Source organism: Ranitomeya variabilis, chromosome 3 (genome assembly GCF_051348905.1).
Source record: "Ranitomeya variabilis isolate aRanVar5 chromosome 3, aRanVar5.hap1, whole genome shotgun sequence".
In the NCBI taxonomy this organism is placed as follows: domain Eukaryota; kingdom Metazoa; phylum Chordata; class Amphibia; order Anura; family Dendrobatidae; genus Ranitomeya; species Ranitomeya variabilis.
Window position 1 is genome coordinate 300,154,886 of NC_135234.1, and position 16,555 is coordinate 300,171,440.

The 16,555-nt window shown below is 56.2% G+C and overlaps 1 long non-coding RNA gene across 3 annotated transcripts in view; it reads right to left on the reverse strand.

Annotated features, from left to right (window-relative positions):
- The window catches only part of LOC143815878 (uncharacterized), a 216,821-nt gene that overhangs the window by 119,502 nt on the left and 80,764 nt on the right, over positions 1 to 16,555 (reverse strand). Inside the window, exon 7 of one of the 3 annotated variants that reach the window (XR_013223836.1) lies at positions 3,178 to 3,288. The exons of the other annotated variants lie outside the window; for them this stretch is intronic. This is a non-coding gene — a long non-coding RNA (uncharacterized LOC143815878). Of the gene's footprint in view, positions 1 to 3,177; positions 3,289 to 16,555 lie in introns of those variants that run through there. 3 annotated transcript variants of the gene reach the window in all.

The window sequence follows — 16,555 nt, forward strand, 5'->3', positions numbered from 1 at the left end:
CAAATGGCACTATCAATTAGCTATAGTGAACATCAGAATGGACCACAATCTGCTACACATCAAGCAATTAATTCATAACTGGATGCCAGAATTGCAGCCCACTTCTAATATAGTGATATTGTTCGTTAGATCGCTGGTGCCAGCCTCTAACAAACAATATTTCTAGAGATATCTGTGCATGTGACCCCCCATAACACTAAAAAGAGGAACCATAGACTAAAATAATGTTAATCTGCTAGCACTTTTTATAAACAAGGATAAAAATACTGCATACATGAGTTGTCTTTCCACTTATAAAAAGCACAAGCAAATTAACGCAATTTTAGTACATGGTCTCCTCTTGTCAGTGTTAGGGGAGGTTTACACAATGAACATCAGTATCAATGATATTGGCTGGCATCAGCCATCTAACAAGCAATATTACTAGCTTTGAATGCAGCCACAAACTGGGTACTGAGCAATAAATCATACTTAACTGCTTATGCCTGGGAGATGGCAAGTCATTCACCTGTCACTAGCGACAGGCAAATACTGCATTTAAATGCAATTCTAGCAATACTGCTAAAACCACAGCAATGTATTTATATTGCCATATTTTAGAAGAATTGCAACCATGGCTAATTGTTCAATAAGTTGCTATGATTACTAGTGAGTATCACTGGGTCTAACCAAAGCGACCAACATACCAGCATATAGCCATGAGCGATGCTTGTCAACAATCGCTTATAGCAACATCACAGTATTAGACCCCCTTTAGTAATAGTTTCTATGTGTGTTACCAATTCATCTTGCTGCTGAAAAGCAGAGTAGGGTGGATCTGTCAAAATGTAGATGTCAATGAACCCTGAGGACCCATTTATACACTTCAATGATTGTTTATTGATGGTTCATCACATCAGTGCTTGCTGTTAAATTGGGGACATATTCCATTTGCACATGGCCACAAATCTGGCCTTGATTGTCCACAATTTCACTGCAACCACAGATCTGCCGAACAATTGATGAACAATGATTGAAGAGTGTAAAGGGGTTCTCATACTGATCTGTTTTTTGGAGCAACTAAACTAAAAGACAGATGTATAGCGGCTAAAAAACACGGGCAAGTGTTTGCCAGAAATCTTGCACCAGAGAATCATGGCAAAAGTCTGAACGCATTGTTTTCAACAGTAAGAATCACCTCAGAATAGCAAATATAAATAGCATTTTTGTGCAACAGGGTTGTGTGATGCCACACTATATAGTCACGCAATAATTGTGCTCGTACATATGTTTTAGCATGTAACAAAATCATTTTTCTGCTATTGATTTCAATGAAGCTTGAAAAAACGGAATGGCTTCAGTTTGCTTTAGATCCATTTTGTTTTAGCTTTATACACTTAAACATCTCTGCTGCAGCCTGTGCTGTTGTGTTACTCAAAAACTGAAATAAAAATGGATCTGAAGCAAACAGATGTTTTTTTTTTTTGGTGCAGCCAAATGAAAAAAAAACTGATCAGCATAACTGAAAAAAATGAATGTGTGAACACAACCTAATAGATAAATTCTGTCTGAAAAATCCTGTCAAAGTAAGGGTAAAGACACACGGGTGAATATTCCCATCTAAATTTGGACAGGGATATCCACCCTGGATGCCTGGTCTGCAGAACTGAACTCTGCAGCTCAGGTGAGCCCCAGAGCACAGCCCGGCCTGAACACGGCACTCAGGGACTGAACTCTGAGCACCCGACAATTGCTCAGTGCTCAGAGTTCAGTCTCTGAGTGCCATGGTCGGTCTGGCCTGTACTCGGAGGCTCACCTGAGCCTCAGAGTTCTGCACTGCTTACTCGCGGCCAGAGCTTCACACACGCCCAAAAAAAGCATCTGAATTCAGATGCTTTTTTTGGCCGTGTGTTTTAGCCCTAAATGCTGACTTCTACTGTTCTGACTCCCTTTCTCTACAAGTTACTCCATCCATGAATTGAAGAAAATTGAGAAAAATTGATTCGTTTTTGTTCTCATTGAAGGCAATGGGAAATTATATGATTCATTTTATATTCCTTTGTATTCTTTTCAGTTTTTTTAAACAGAAACAAAAGGGTTGCAACCTTTGCTTTTGTATTTTTAAAAACGGAAAGCATACCACAGAGGCCAAATGAATCCATTCCATTCCCACTATCAAAAAGAACAAAAATTAATACATTTTTCTCCTCTTGCCTTTCGTTCAGTTGTTTCTATGACAGAGCAGGTGACCAAAAACCTGTAACAATACTGAAAATGTAGCTTAATAGAAAAATCCTCTAAAATAACAGAGTAAGGGCCCTGTCACACTGGCAGATAACCTCTGCAATTGTGATTCTGCGACATATGTATACAATGTCATATCCCGCTGTCACATGTAGCGATAGCGCGGTCACAGCAGGATTCCTAGGAGCAAAGAAAGGGCTGAACTTTCACCTTATACAAAGAAGAGCAGGGGCCCAACCATGTACAGTATTTCACACAGTATGAAGTCAGAGTTACAAGCCTGCTACATCACAGATTGTCAAATCGTTATGACAAATCTCGTACTGTGTGATGGGGCCTTAAGAGCCTATTCACACAAGTGCTTTTTCTGGCTGCGATTATCACCACCGAAAATTCATAGTAGGACTGCGCCCTAATTATTTCAATGGGGCCAGCAAAAAGACCAGTGGTAATTGCTGATTATACAGTAGGTCACTGACCTATAATGGTAATGGTGGAGAAAATCAAAATGATAATTACCAGCAGCACTGGGCAAAAGTGGCCATGTGCATGAAGCCTAAGACCTTATTCACTCAGGCGATTTTCCCTAGCAATTATTGCTAGCGATTTTTCTAGTGAACAATCACTTTGAACAGAGACTATATTTTTACTATGGTGTCCTATGACAGGAAAGCACTGCCCTAAATTTTTAAATTTTAAATTGCTAGCAATTATTCTACCATAGGAGCCCATAGAAAAAAAAATCACCTCTGTTCAAAGCAATTTTGCTAGCACTAATTTCCTGTGTGAATAAGGCCTAATCTAAAAATTCTATAAAACAGATGGTGGGTCAGAAATGGGTCTGTCACCATAGGTTAACAGAAAAAAACCCAAAAAGAATGCACCAGACAATAACAAAAGCCAGTAAGTAAATGTATCATCTCCAATATATTAATTACATAAAATGTCTCTAACCTGTTCACTGTAATATGCTAATTGAATTGATGATGATGTGTTCGGTTACACAGGCTGTAGCAAAGTTGAAGGTAAAAATGCTCCCGTTCAGCTTTTTCTGTGATAGGAAACCTATAACAGTAGTGGGAATATAGCAAAATAGAAAAATCCTCTCAGAACAATCCTACCAAATAACAGAGTAATGGAAAAATCCTGTCATAAAACAACTGGCGACTCCAAAATGTGTCTGTCCCATAAGTTACCAACAAATGTTAAAAAAAATGCACCAGACAATAACAAGAGCCAATAAGTAAATGTATGATCACTAATATATTAATTACATATAATTTTTCTAACCTGTTCAGTGTAATATGCCAATTGAATAGATGTTGAAGTGCTCTCTCACACAGGCTGAGGTAAAGTGAAAGTAAAAATCCTAGGTTGCATCACAGCAATCAACTTCAGCTGACCACACAGCTGATTGACAAAAAAATAAGCATATTATCAATTTTTTGTGTAATTTAAGTTTTCTGTTTGAAGATGTGCCTTCAGCTCGAATCCATAACTATTAGAAAGCCAAAACATACACAATAGGCTTTTCCCCCTCAATTAGATACAGTAGAACTGAGAGCAAGGAATTATCAAAATAGTGTTTTTTTCAAAGCACTATAATAAATTAGCAGCGTTCAGATTACAAGATAGTGCTTTTCAAAGCACTATAATAACTAGACAATTACCTCACGGTACTAGCAGCTCTGAGGCGTTTTCCTCTCCCAGAGAGTTACCTCACAATATGGCCCACTCTGAGGCATTTGCCTCATCCAAAGATCTACTGTACATAACATAACATAACCAGTTATGAGGTGCTCACCTCTCCCAGAGGTTTACTTCACGATTCTCAAAAATCCTATGGACAAGTAGACAACTCAGGGCGTGAGATATTCTGAAGTGTTCGCATCACTCAGTATTTTACCTCAGGTTTTGAGATATTCTGAGGTGTTTGCATTACTCAGGTGCTGATTTGGTGGGTGGGGCCACTCTGGAACCGATTTGGTGGGTGGGGCCACTCTGGAACCGATTTGGTGGGTGGGGCCACTCTGGGTCCGATTTGGTGGGTGGGGCCACTCTGGAACCGATTTGGTGGGTGGGGCCACTCTGGGTCCGATTTGGTGGGTGGGGCCACTCTGGAACCGATTTGGTGGGTGGGGCCACTCTGGGTCCGATTTGGTGGGTGGGGCCACTCTGGAACCGATTTGGCGGGCGGAGTCACTCCGGGTCCGATTTGGCTGGCGGCGCCACTCCGGGTCCGATTTGGTGGGCGAGGCCACTCTGGGTCCGATTTGTTGGGCGAGGCCACTCGGGGTCCAATTTGGTGGGCTGCGCACCTCGGGATCCGATTGGTGGGTGGGTCACTTTAAGAGTTGATATTATCTGGCAAAACTGTCATGGTAGAGTTCGTAGGCGTTGGCATAGTAACTGAGTCTGACTGCGCATATCAATGAGCCAATCAGCCAGGTGGCAGTTGGCAGTTATTTTTAGAAATTGCCTCAGAAATCAGGCCCATTATAAACGTATGGTAAAATTTCCGTATTGAAATGCATTGAAACACTTTTTTCAAACGCAAATTGCGCCAAAACTACAAATCCGATCGACACGAAAAATACTTAGCACACCTCTTGGGGACGCTGGCTTCGAAATGACACCTCACTGGAGTCTGTGAGTGAAGCGGTTCGGGCCGCATTACGTGCGGACTGAATAATAAGAATAAGAAGAAGTTTACCACGGTGGAATAACAGTATAGTGCTTTGTTCCAAAGCACTATAACTAGATGGGTATTTCCTGAAGGAACTACAGATAGTGCTTTGGAAAGGTGCCCGGGCTGCCCCTGCAAGACTTTCACACTTGGGTGCCCCTCAGGCGCTGGTTTGGTAGTTGTAGCCCTCAGGGTTGAGGCTTGGTGGGCCGGGTCACTCTGGGTCCGATTTGGTGGCCCGGGTCACTCTGGGTCCGATTTGGTGGCCCGGGTCACTCTGGGTCCGATTTGGTGGCCCGGGTCACTCTGGGTCCGATTTGGTGGCCCGGGTCACTCTGGGTCCGATTTGGTGGCCCGGGTCACTCTGGGTCCGATTTGGTGGCCCGGGTCACTCTGGGTCCGATTTGGTGGCCCGGGTCACTCTGGGTCCCATTTGGTGGCCAGGGTCACTCTGGGTCCCATTTGGCGGGCGGCGCCACTCTGGGTCCCATTTGGCGGGCGGCGCCACTCTGGGTCCGATTTGGCGGGCGGCGCCACTCTGGGTCCCATTTGGCGGGCGGCGCCACTCTGGGTCCGATTTGGCGGGCGGCGCCACTCTGGGTCCGATTTGGCGGGCGGCGCCACTCTGGGTCCGATTTGGCGGGCGGCGCCACTCTGGGTCCGATTTGGCGGGCGGCGCCACTCTGGGTCCGATTTGGCGGGCGGCGCCACTCTGGGTCCGATTTGGCGGGCGGCGCCACTCTGGGTCCGATTTGGCGGGCGGCGCCACTCTGGGTCCGATTTGGCGGGCGGCGCCACTCTGGGTCCGATTTGGCGGGCGGCGCCACTCTGGGTCCGATTTGGCGGGCGGCGCCACTCTGGGTCCGATTTGGCGGGCGGCGCCACTCTGGGTCCGATTTGGCGGGCGGCGCCACTCTGGGTCCGATTTGGCGGGCGGCGCCACTCTGGGTCCGATTTGGCGGGCGGCGCCACTCTGGGTCCGATTTGGCGGGCGGCGCCACTCTGGGTCCGATTTGGCGGGCGGCGCCACTCTGGGTCCGATTTGGCGGGCGGCGCCACTCTGGGTCCGATTTGGCGGGCGGCGCCACTCTGGGTCCGATTTGGCGGGCGGCGCCACTCTGGGTCCGATTTGGCGGGCGGCGCCACTCTGGGTCCGATTTGGCGGGCGGCGCCACTCTGGGTCCGATTTGGCGGGCGGCGCCACTCTGGGTCCGATTTGGCGGGCGGCGCCACTCTGGGTCCGATTTGGCGGGCGGCGCCACTCTGGGTCCGATTTGGCGGGCGGCGCCACTCTGGGTCCGATTTGGCGGGCGGCGCCACTCTGGGTCCGATTTGGCGGGCGGCGCCACTCTGGGTCCGATTTGGCGGGCGGCGCCACTCTGGGTCCGATTTGGCGGGCGGCGCCACTCTGGGTCCGATTTGGCGGGCGGCGCCACTCTGGGTCCGATTTGGCGGGCGGCGCCACTCTGGGTCCGATTTGGCGGGCGGCGCCACTCTGGGTCCGATTTGGCGGGCGGCGCCACTCTGGGTCCGATTTGGCGGGCGGCGCCACTCTGGGTCCGATTTGGCGGGCGGCGCCACTCTGGGTCCGATTTGGCGGGCGGCGCCACTCTGGGTCCGATTTGGCGGGCGGCGCCACTCTGGGTCCGATTTGGCGGGCGGCGCCACTCTGGGTCCGATTTGGCGGGCGGCGCCACTCTGGGTCCGATTTGGCGGGCGGCGCCACTCTGGGTCCGATTTGGCGGGCGGCGCCACTCTGGGTCCGATTTGGCGGGCGGCGCCACTCTGGGTCCGATTTGGCGGGCGGCGCCACTCTGGGTCCGATTTGGCGGGCGGCGCCACTCTGGGTCCGATTTGGCGGGCGGCGCCACTCTGGGTCCGATTTGGCGGGCGGCGCCACTCTGGGTCCGATTTGGCGGGCGGCGCCACTCTGGGTCCGATTTGGCGGGCGGCGCCACTCTGGGTCCGATTTGGCGGGCGGCGCCACTCTGGGTCCGATTTGGCGGGCGGCGCCACTCTGGGTCCGATTTGGCGGGCGGCGCCACTCTGGGTCCGATTTGGCGGGCGGCGCCACTCTGGGTCCGATTTGGCGGGCGGCGCCACTCTGGGTCCGATTTGGCGGGCGGCGCCACTCTGGGTCCGATTTGGCGGGCGGCGCCACTCTGGGTCCGATTTGGCGGGCGGCGCCACTCTGGGTCCGATTTGGCGGGCGGCGCCACTCTGGGTCCGATTTGGCGGGCGGCGCCACTCTGGGTCCGATTTGGCGGGCGGCGCCACTCTGGGTCCGATTTGGCGGGCGGCGCCACTCTGGGTCCGATTTGGCGGGCGGCGCCACTCTGGGTCCGATTTGGCGGGCGGCGCCACTCTGGGTCCGATTTGGCGGGCGGCGCCACTCTGGGTCCGATTTGGCGGGCGGCGCCACTCTGGGTCCGATTTGGCGGGCGGCGCCACTCTGGGTCCGATTTGGCGGGCGGCGCCACTCTGGGTCCGATTTGGCGGGCGGCGCCACTCTGGGTCCGATTTGGCGGGCGGCGCCACTCTGGGTCCGATTTGGCGGGCGGCGCCACTCTGGGTCCGATTTGGCGGGCGGCGCCACTCTGGGTCCGATTTGGCGGGCGGCGCCACTCTGGGTCCGATTTGGCGGGCGGCGCCACTCTGGGTCCGATTTGGCGGGCGGCGCCACTCTGGGTCCGATTTGGCGGGCGGCGCCACTCTGGGTCCGATTTGGCGGGCGGCGCCACTCTGGGTCCGATTTGGCGGGCGGCGCCACTCTGGGTCCGATTTGGCGGGCGGCGCCACTCTGGGTCCGATTTGGCGGGCGGCGCCACTCTGGGTCCGATTTGGCGGGCGGCGCCACTCTGGGTCCGATTTGGCGGGCGGCGCCACTCTGGGTCCGATTTGGCGGGCGGCGCCACTCTGGGTCCGATTTGGCGGGCGGCGCCACTCTGGGTCCGATTTGGCGGGCGGCGCCACTCTGGGTCCGATTTGGCGGGCGGCGCCACTCTGGGTCCGATTTGGCGGGCGGCGCCACTCTGGGTCCGATTTGGCGGGCGGCGCCACTCTGGGTCCGATTTGGCGGGCGGCGCCACTCTGGGTCCGATTTGGCGGGCGGCGCCACTCTGGGTCCGATTTGGCGGGCGGCGCCACTCTGGGTCCGATTTGGCGGGCGGCGCCACTCTGGGTCCGATTTGGCGGGCGGCGCCACTCTGGGTCCGATTTGGCGGGCGGCGCCACTCTGGGTCCGATTTGGCGGGCGGCGCCACTCTGGGTCCGATTTGGCGGGCGGCGCCACTCTGGGTCCGATTTGGCGGGCGGCGCCACTCTGGGTCCGATTTGGCGGGCGGCGCCACTCTGGGTCCGATTTGGCCGAACGGCGCCACTCTGAGTCCGATTTGGCGGGCGGCGCCACTCTGGGTCCAATTTGGCGGGCGGCGCCACTCTGGGTCCAATTTGGCGGGCGGCGCCACTCTGGGTCCGATTTGGCGGGCGGCGCCACTCTGGGTCCGATTTGGCGGGCGGCGCCACTCTGGGTCCGATTTGGCGGGCGGCGCCACTCTGGGTCCGATTTGGCGGGCGGCGCCACTCTGGGTCCGATTTGGCGGGCGGCGCCACTCTGGGTCCGATTTGGCGGGCGGCGCCACTCTGGGTCCGATTTGGCGGGCGGCGCCACTCTGGGTCCGATTTGGCGGGCTGGGTCCGATTTGGTGAGCGGGGCAATAATTATAATAAGACTATAGATAGTGCTTTGAAATTGTGCTGTGCTATCACTTTAAGAGCTGATATTATCTGCCAAAACTGTCCTGCTAGGGTCATGTACAGTTCGCAGGCGTTGGCATAGTAACTGGGCCTGACTGAGCATATCAATGAGCTAATCAGCCAGGTGGCAGGTACATTTCAAATTGCCTCAGAAACCCGGCCATTATAACCTATGTGAAAATTTCCCTATTGAAAAGCATTACAATGAGGGGAAAAAACATTTTCAAACGCAAATTGCGCCAAAACTACAAATCCGATCGACACGAAAAATACTTAGCACACCTCTTGGGGACGCTGGCTTCGAAATGACACCTCACTGGAGTCTGTGAGTGAAGCGGTTCGGGCCGCATTACGTGCGGACTGAATAATAATAAGAACTAGATGGGTATTTCCTGGAGGAACTACAGATAGTGCTTTGGAATGGTGCCCGGGCTGCCCCTGCAAGACTTTCACACTTGGGTGCCCCTCAGGCGCTGGTTTGGTAGTTGTAGCCCCTCAGGGTTGAGGCCACTCTGGGTCCGATTTGGTGGGCCGGGTCACTCTGGGTCCGATTTGGTGGGCCGGGTCACTCTGGGTCAGATTTGGTGGCCCGGGTCACTCTGGGTCCGATTTGGTGGGCCGGGTCACTCTGGGTCCGATTTGGTGGGCGGCGCCACTCTGGGTCCGATTTGGCGGGCGGCGCCACACTGGGTCCGATTTGGCGGGCGGCGCCACCCTGGGTCCGATTTGGCGGGCGGCACCACCCCGGGTCCGATTTGGCGGACGGCGCCACCCCGGGTCCGATTTGGCGGGCGGCGCCACCCAGGGTCCGATTTGGCGGGCGGCGCCACCCAGGGTCCGATTTGGCGGGCGGCGCCACCCAGGGTCCGATTTGGCGGGCGGCGCCACTCAGGGTCCGATTTGGCGGGCGGCGCCACTCTTGGTCCGATTTGGCGAGCGGCGCCACTCTGGGTCCGATTTGGCGGGTGGCGCCACTCTGGGACCCATTCGGTGGGTGAGGTCACTCTGGGACCCATTTGGGAGGCGGGGCCACTCGGTGTCAGATTTGGGGGGCGGGGCCACTGGGTGCACTTACTTTTCACACACGGGATGAGAGGGTGTCATAGTCACTTTATTCTGATGTTTGACTTTGATAAATGATCATGTCCTAAAATGGACACCGTACATTTGCATAGCTGCCATCTTTGGAAGGTCAAGTTGGGGGTAATGGAAAGTTCGCCATTATTTCCTATGGGAATTTTTTTTTTTTTAAATGCAATTTTTTAAAAAACTACAAATCGTATCGACATGAAAAATACTTAGCACACCTCTCGTGGACGCTGGCTTCGAAATGACGCCTCACTGGAGTCTGTGCATGCAGCGGTTCGGGCCGCATTAATTGCAGAAAAAAACTGAATAATAATAAGTTTACCACGTTCGGATTACAATAATAATACTAGATGGGTATTTCCTGAAGGAACTACAGATAGTGCTTTGGAATGGTGCCCGGGCTGCCCCTGCAAGACTTTCACACTTGGGTGCCCCTCAGGCGCTGGTTTGGTAGTTGTAGCCCCTCAGGGTTGAGGCCACTCTGGGTCCGATTTGGTTGGCCGGGTCACTCTGGGTCCGATTTGGTGGCCCGGGTCACTCTGGGTCCGATTTGGTGGCCCGGGTCACTCTGGGTCCGATTTGGTGGCCCGGGTCACTCTGGGTCCGATTTGGTGGCCCGGGTTACTTTGGGTCCGATTTGGCGGGCGGCGCCACTCCGGGTCCGATTTGGCGGGAGGCACCACTCCGGGTCCGATTTGGCGGGCGGCGCCACTCCGGGTCCGATTTGGCGGGCGGCGCCACTCCGGGTCCGATTTGGCGGGCGGCGCCACTCCGGGTCCGATTTGGCGGGCGGCGCCACTCCGGGTCCGATTTGGCGGGCGGCGCCACTCCGGGTCCGATTTGGCATTCGGCGCCACTCTGGGTCCGATTTGGCGGGCGGCGCCACTCTGGGTCCGATTTGGCGGGCGGCGCCACTCTGGGTCCGATTTGGCGGGCGGCGCCACTCTGGGTCCGATTTGGCGGACGGCGCCACTCTGGGTCCGATTTGGCGGGCGGCGCCACTCTGGGTCCGATTTGGCATTCGGCGCCACTCAGGGTCCGATTTGGCGGGCGGCGCCACTCTGGGTCCGATTTGGCGGGCGGCGCCACTCTGGGTCCGGTTTGGCATTCGGCGCCACTCTGGGTCCGATTTGGCCGGCGGCGCCACTCTGGGTCCGATTTGGTGGGCGGCGCCACTCTGGGTCCGATTTGGCGGGCGGCGCCACTCTGGGTCCGATTTGGCGGGCGGCGCCACTCTGGGTCCGATTTGGCGGGCGGCGCCACTCTGGGTCCGATTTGGCGGGCGGCGCCACTCCGGGTCCGATTTGGCGGGCGGCGCCACTCCGGGTCCGATTTGGCGGGCGGCGCCACTCCGGGACCGATTTGGCGGGCGGCGCCACTCCGGGTCCGATTTGGCGGGCGGCGCCACTCCGGGTCCGATTTGGCGGGCGGCGCCACATTGGGTCCGATTTGGCGGGCGGCGCCACTCTGGGTCCGATTTGGCGGGCGGCGCCACTCTGGGTCTGATTTGGTGGGCGGCGCCACTCTGGGTCTGATTTGGCGGGCGGCGCCACTCTGGGTCCGATTTGGCGGGCGGCGCCACTCTGGGTCCGATTTGGCGGGCGGCGCCACTCTGGGTCCGATTTGGCGTTCGGCGCCACTCTGGGTCCGATTTGGCGGGCGGCGCCACTCTGGGTCCGATTTGGCTGGCGGCGCTACACTGGGTCCGATTTGGCGGGCGGCGCCACTCTGGGTCCGATTTTGCGGGCGGCGCCACTCTGGGTCCGATTTGGCAGGCGGTGCCACTCTGGGTCCGATTTGGTGAGCGGGGCAATAATTATAACTAGATGGGTATTTCCTGAAGGAACTACAGATAGTGCTTTGGAATGGTGCCCGGGCTGCCCCTGCAAGACTTTCACACTTGGGTGCCCCTCAGGCGGTCCGATTTGGTGGGTTGGGTCAATCTGGGTCTGATTTTGTGGGCGGGGTAAATCTAGGTCCGATTCGGTGGGCGGGGTCACTTTTGGTCCGATTCTGTGGGCGCGGCCACTCTGGGTCCGATTCGGTGGGCGGAGCCACTCTGGGTCCGATTTGGTGGGCGGGGCACCTTAGGGACCAATTTGGTGGGTGGGGTCACTCGGTCCGATTTGGTGGGCTGGGCACCTCAGGGTCTGATTTGGTGGGCTGGGCACCTCAGGGTCCGATTTGGTGGGTGGGGTCACTCTGGGTCCGATTTGGTGGGCGGGGTCACTCTGGGCCCGATTTGGTGGAAGGGGTCACTCTGGGTCCGATTTGGTGGAAGGGGTCACTCTGGGTCTGATTTGGTGGAAGGGGTCACTCTGGGTCCGATTTGGTGGGCGGAGCCACTCTGGGTCCGATTTGGTGGGCGGGGTCACTCTGGGTCTGATTTAGGGGGCGGGGTCACTCTGGGTCCGATTTGGTGGGCCGGGCCCCTCGGGGTCCGATTTGGTGGGCCGGGCCTCTCGGGTTCCGAATTGGTGAGCGGGGTAATCTACTATCTAATTATCTAAGGGCACTTCTGTCTTTCTGTCTCACAACACCACTACGTCATCATCTCGTGAGACCGCAATGCACTCTTGGGACCGGAGCGCGCAACAAGCATCGGGTATCGGCCACTCCAGGTGCAACAAGCATCGTGTACCGGCCGCTCTAGGAGGTGCAACAACCATCAGATACCGGCCGCTCCAGGAGGTGAGTATGTAACTTTTTTATTTTAATTCTTTTTTTTTTTAACAGGGATATGCAGTATACTATGTGACTGGACAATATACTACGTGACTGGGCAGTATAACTACGTGGCTCTGCGCTGTATACTGCGTGGCTCTGTGCTGTATACTGCGTGGCTCTGCGCTGTATACTACGCGGCTCTGCGCTGTATACTGCGTGGCTCTGCGCTGTGTACTGCGCGGCTCTGCGCTGTGTACTGCACGGCTCTGCGCTGTGTACTGCGCGGCTCTGCACTGTGTACTGCGCGTTCTGCGCTGTATACTGCGCGGCTCTGCGCTGTATACTGCGCAGCTCTGCGCAGCTCTGCGCAGCTCTGCGCTTTGTACTGCGCGGCTCTGCGCTATATACTGCGTGGCTCTTCGCTGTATACTACGCGGCTCTGCGCTGTGTACTGCGCGGCTCTGCGCTGTGTACTGCGCGTGTCCGTGCTGTGTACTGCGCGTGTCCGCGCTGTATACTGCGGGGCTCTGCACTGTATACTGCGGGGCTCTGCGCTGTATACTACGCGGCTCAGCGCTGTATACTGCGCGGCTCTGCGCTGCATACTGCGTGGCTCTACGCTGCGTACTGCGCGGCTCTGCGCTGTATACTGGGTGGCTCTGCGCTGTGTACTGCGCGGCTCTGTGCTGTGTACTGTGCGGCTCTGCACTGTGTACTGCGCGGCTCTGCGCTGTGTACTGCGCGGCTCTGCGCTTTATACTGTGCGGCTCTGCGCTCTGTACTGCGCGGCTCTGCGCTGTGTACTGCGCGGCTCTGCGCTGTGTACTGCTCGGCTCTGCGCTGTGTACTGCGCGGCTCTGCGCTGTGTACTGCGCGCTCTGCGCTGTGTACTGCGCGGCTCTGCGCTGTGTACTGCGCGGCTCTGCGCGGTGTACTGCGCGGCTCTGCGCGGTATACTGCGCGGCTCTGCGCTTTATACTGTGCGGCTCTGCGCTCTGTACTGCACGGCTCTGCGCTGTCTACTGCGCGGCTCTGCGCTGTGTACTGCTCGGCTCTGCGCTGTGTACTGCGCGGCTCTCCGCTTTATACTGCGCAGCTCTGCGCTTTATACTGCGCGGCTTTGCGCTGTGTACTGCATGGCTCTGCGCTGTGTACTGCACGGCTCTGCGCTGTGTACTGCACGGCTCTGCGCTTTATACTGCGCGGCTCTGCGCTGTGTACTGCACGGCTCTGCGCTGTGTACTGCGCGGCTCTGCGCTTTATACTGCGCGGCTCTGCGCTGTGTACTGCACGGCTCTGCGCTGTGTACTGCGCGGCTCTGCGCTGTGTACTGCACGGCTCTGCGCTTTATACTGCGCGGCTCTGCGCTGTGTACTGCACGGCTCTGCGCTGTGTACTGCGCGGCTCTGCGCTGTGTACTGCGCGGCTCTGCGCTTTATACTGCGCGGCTCTGCGCTTTATACTGCGCGGCTCTGCGCTGTGTACTGCGCGGCTCTGCGCTGTGTACTGCACGGCTCTGCGCTTTATACTGCGCGGCTCTGCGCTGTGTACTGCACGGCTCTGCGCTGTGTACTGCGCGGCTCTGCGCTGTGTACTGCACGGCTCTGCGCTTTAAACTGCGCGGCTCTGCGCTGTGTACTGCACGGCTCTGCGCTGTGTACTGCGCGGCTCTGCGCTGTGTACTGCGCGGCTCTGCGCTTTATACTGCGCGGCTCTGCGCTGTGTACTGCGCGGCTCGGCGCTGTGTACTGCGCGGCTCTGCGCTGTGTACTGCGCAGCTCTGCGCTGTGTACTGCACGGCTCTGCGCTTTATACTGCGCGGCTCTGCGCTGTGTACTGCACGGCTCTGCGCTGTGTACTGCGCGGCTCTGCGCTGTGTACTGCACGGCTCTGCGCTTTATACTGCGCGGCTCTGCGCTGTGTACTGCACGGCTCTGCGCTGTGTACTGCGCGGCTCTGCGCTGTGTACTGCGCGGCTCTGCGCTTTATACTGCGCGGCTCTGCGCTGTGTACTGCGCGGCTCTGCGCTGTGTACTGCGCGGCTCTGCGCTGTGTACTGCACGGCTCTGCACTGTATACTGCGTGGCTGTGCAATATACTACGTGGACATGCATATTCTAGAATACCCGATGAGTTAGAATCGGGCCACAGTCTAATAATCATAAGACTACGGATAGTGGTTTGGAATTGTGCTGTACTGTCACTTTAAGAGCTGATATTATCTGACAAAACTTGTGACCTGGTGAGCTGATGTAGATTTCATAGGAGTTGGCATAGTAACTGTGTCTCACTGCGCATATCAATGAGCTAATCAGCCAGGTGGCAGTTATTTTTAGAAATTGCCTCAGAAACCAGCCCATTATAAACGTATAGGAAAATTTCTCCATTGAAACGCATTGAAAGACTTTTTTCAAACACAAATTGCGCAAAAACTACAAATCCGATCGACACGAAAAATACTTAGCACACCTCTCAGGAACGCTGGCTTCGAAATGACACCTCACTGGAGTCTGTGAGTTTAGCGGTTCGGGCTGCATTACGTGCGGACTGAATAATAAGAATAAGAAGAAGTTTACCACGGTGGAATAACAGTATAGTGCTTTGTTCCAAAGCACTATAACTAGATGGGTATTTCCTGAAGGAACTACAGATAGTGCTTTGGAATGGTGCCCGGGCTGCCCCTGCAAGACTTTCACACTTGGGTGCCCCTCAGGCGGTCCGATTTGGTGGGTTGGGTCAATCTGGGTCTGATTTTGTGGGCGGGGTAAATCTAGGTCCGATTCGGTGGGCGGGGTCACTTTTGGTCCGATTCTGTGGGCGCGGCCACTCTGGGTCCGATTCGGTGGGCGGAGCCACTCTGGGTCCGATTTGGTGGGCGGGGCACCTTAGGGACCAATTTGGTGGGTGGGGTCACTCGGTCCGATTTGGTGGGCTGGGCACCTCAGGGTCTGATTTGGTGGGCTGGGCACCTCAGGGTCCGATTTGGTGGGTGGGGTCACTCTGGGTCCGATTTGGTGGGCGGGGTCACTCTGGGCCCGATTTGGTGGAAGGGGTCACTCTGGGTCCGATTTGGTGGGCGGGGTCACTCTGGGTCTGATTTAGGGGGCGGGGTCACTCTGGGTCCGATTTGGTGGGCCGGGCCCCTCGGGGTCCGATTTGGTGGGCGGGGCACCTTAGGGACCAATTTGGTGGGTGGGGTCACTCGGTCCGATTTGGTGGGCTGGGCACCTCAGGGTCTGATTTGGTGGGCTGGGCACCTCAGGGTCCGATTTGGTGGGCGGGGTCACTCTGGGTCCGATTTGGTGGAAGGGGTCACTCTGGGCCCGATTTGGTGGAAGGGGTCACTCTGGGCCCGATTTGGTGGAAGGGGTCACTCTGGGCCCGATTTGGTGGAAGGGGTCACTCTGGGCCCGATTTGGTGGAAGGGGTCACTCTGGGTCCGATTTGGTGGAAGGGGTCACTCTGGGTCCGATTTGGTGGAAGGGGTCACTCTGGGTCTGATTTGGTGGAAGGGGTCACTCTGGGTCCGATTTGGTGGGCGGAGCCACTCTGGGTCCGATTTGGTGGGCGGGGTCACTCTGGGTCTGATTTAGGGGGCGGGGTCACTCTGGGTCCGATTTGGTGGGCCGGGCCCCTCGGGGTCCGATTTGGTGGGCCGGGCCTCTCGGGTTCCGAATTGGTGAGCGGGGTAATCTACTATCTAATTATCTAAGGGCACTTCCGTCTTTCTGTCTCACAACACCGCTACGTCATCATCTCGTGAGACCGCAATGCACTCTTGGGACCGGAGCGCGCAACAAGCATCGGGTACCGGCCACTCCAGGTGCAACAAGCATCGTGTACCGGCCGCTCTAGGAGGTGCAACAACCATCAGATACCAGCCGCTCCAGGAGGTGAGTATGTAACTTTTTTATTTTAATTCTTTTTTTTTTTAACCCCTTCACCCCCAAGGGTGGTTTGCACGTTAATGACCGGGCCAATTTTTACAATTCTGACCACTGTCCCTTTATGAGGCTATAACTCTGGAACGCTTTGACGGATCTTGGCGATTCTGACATTGTTTTCTCGTGACATATTGTACTTCATGTTAGTGGTAAAATTTATTCGATATAACTTGCGTTTATTTGTGAAAAA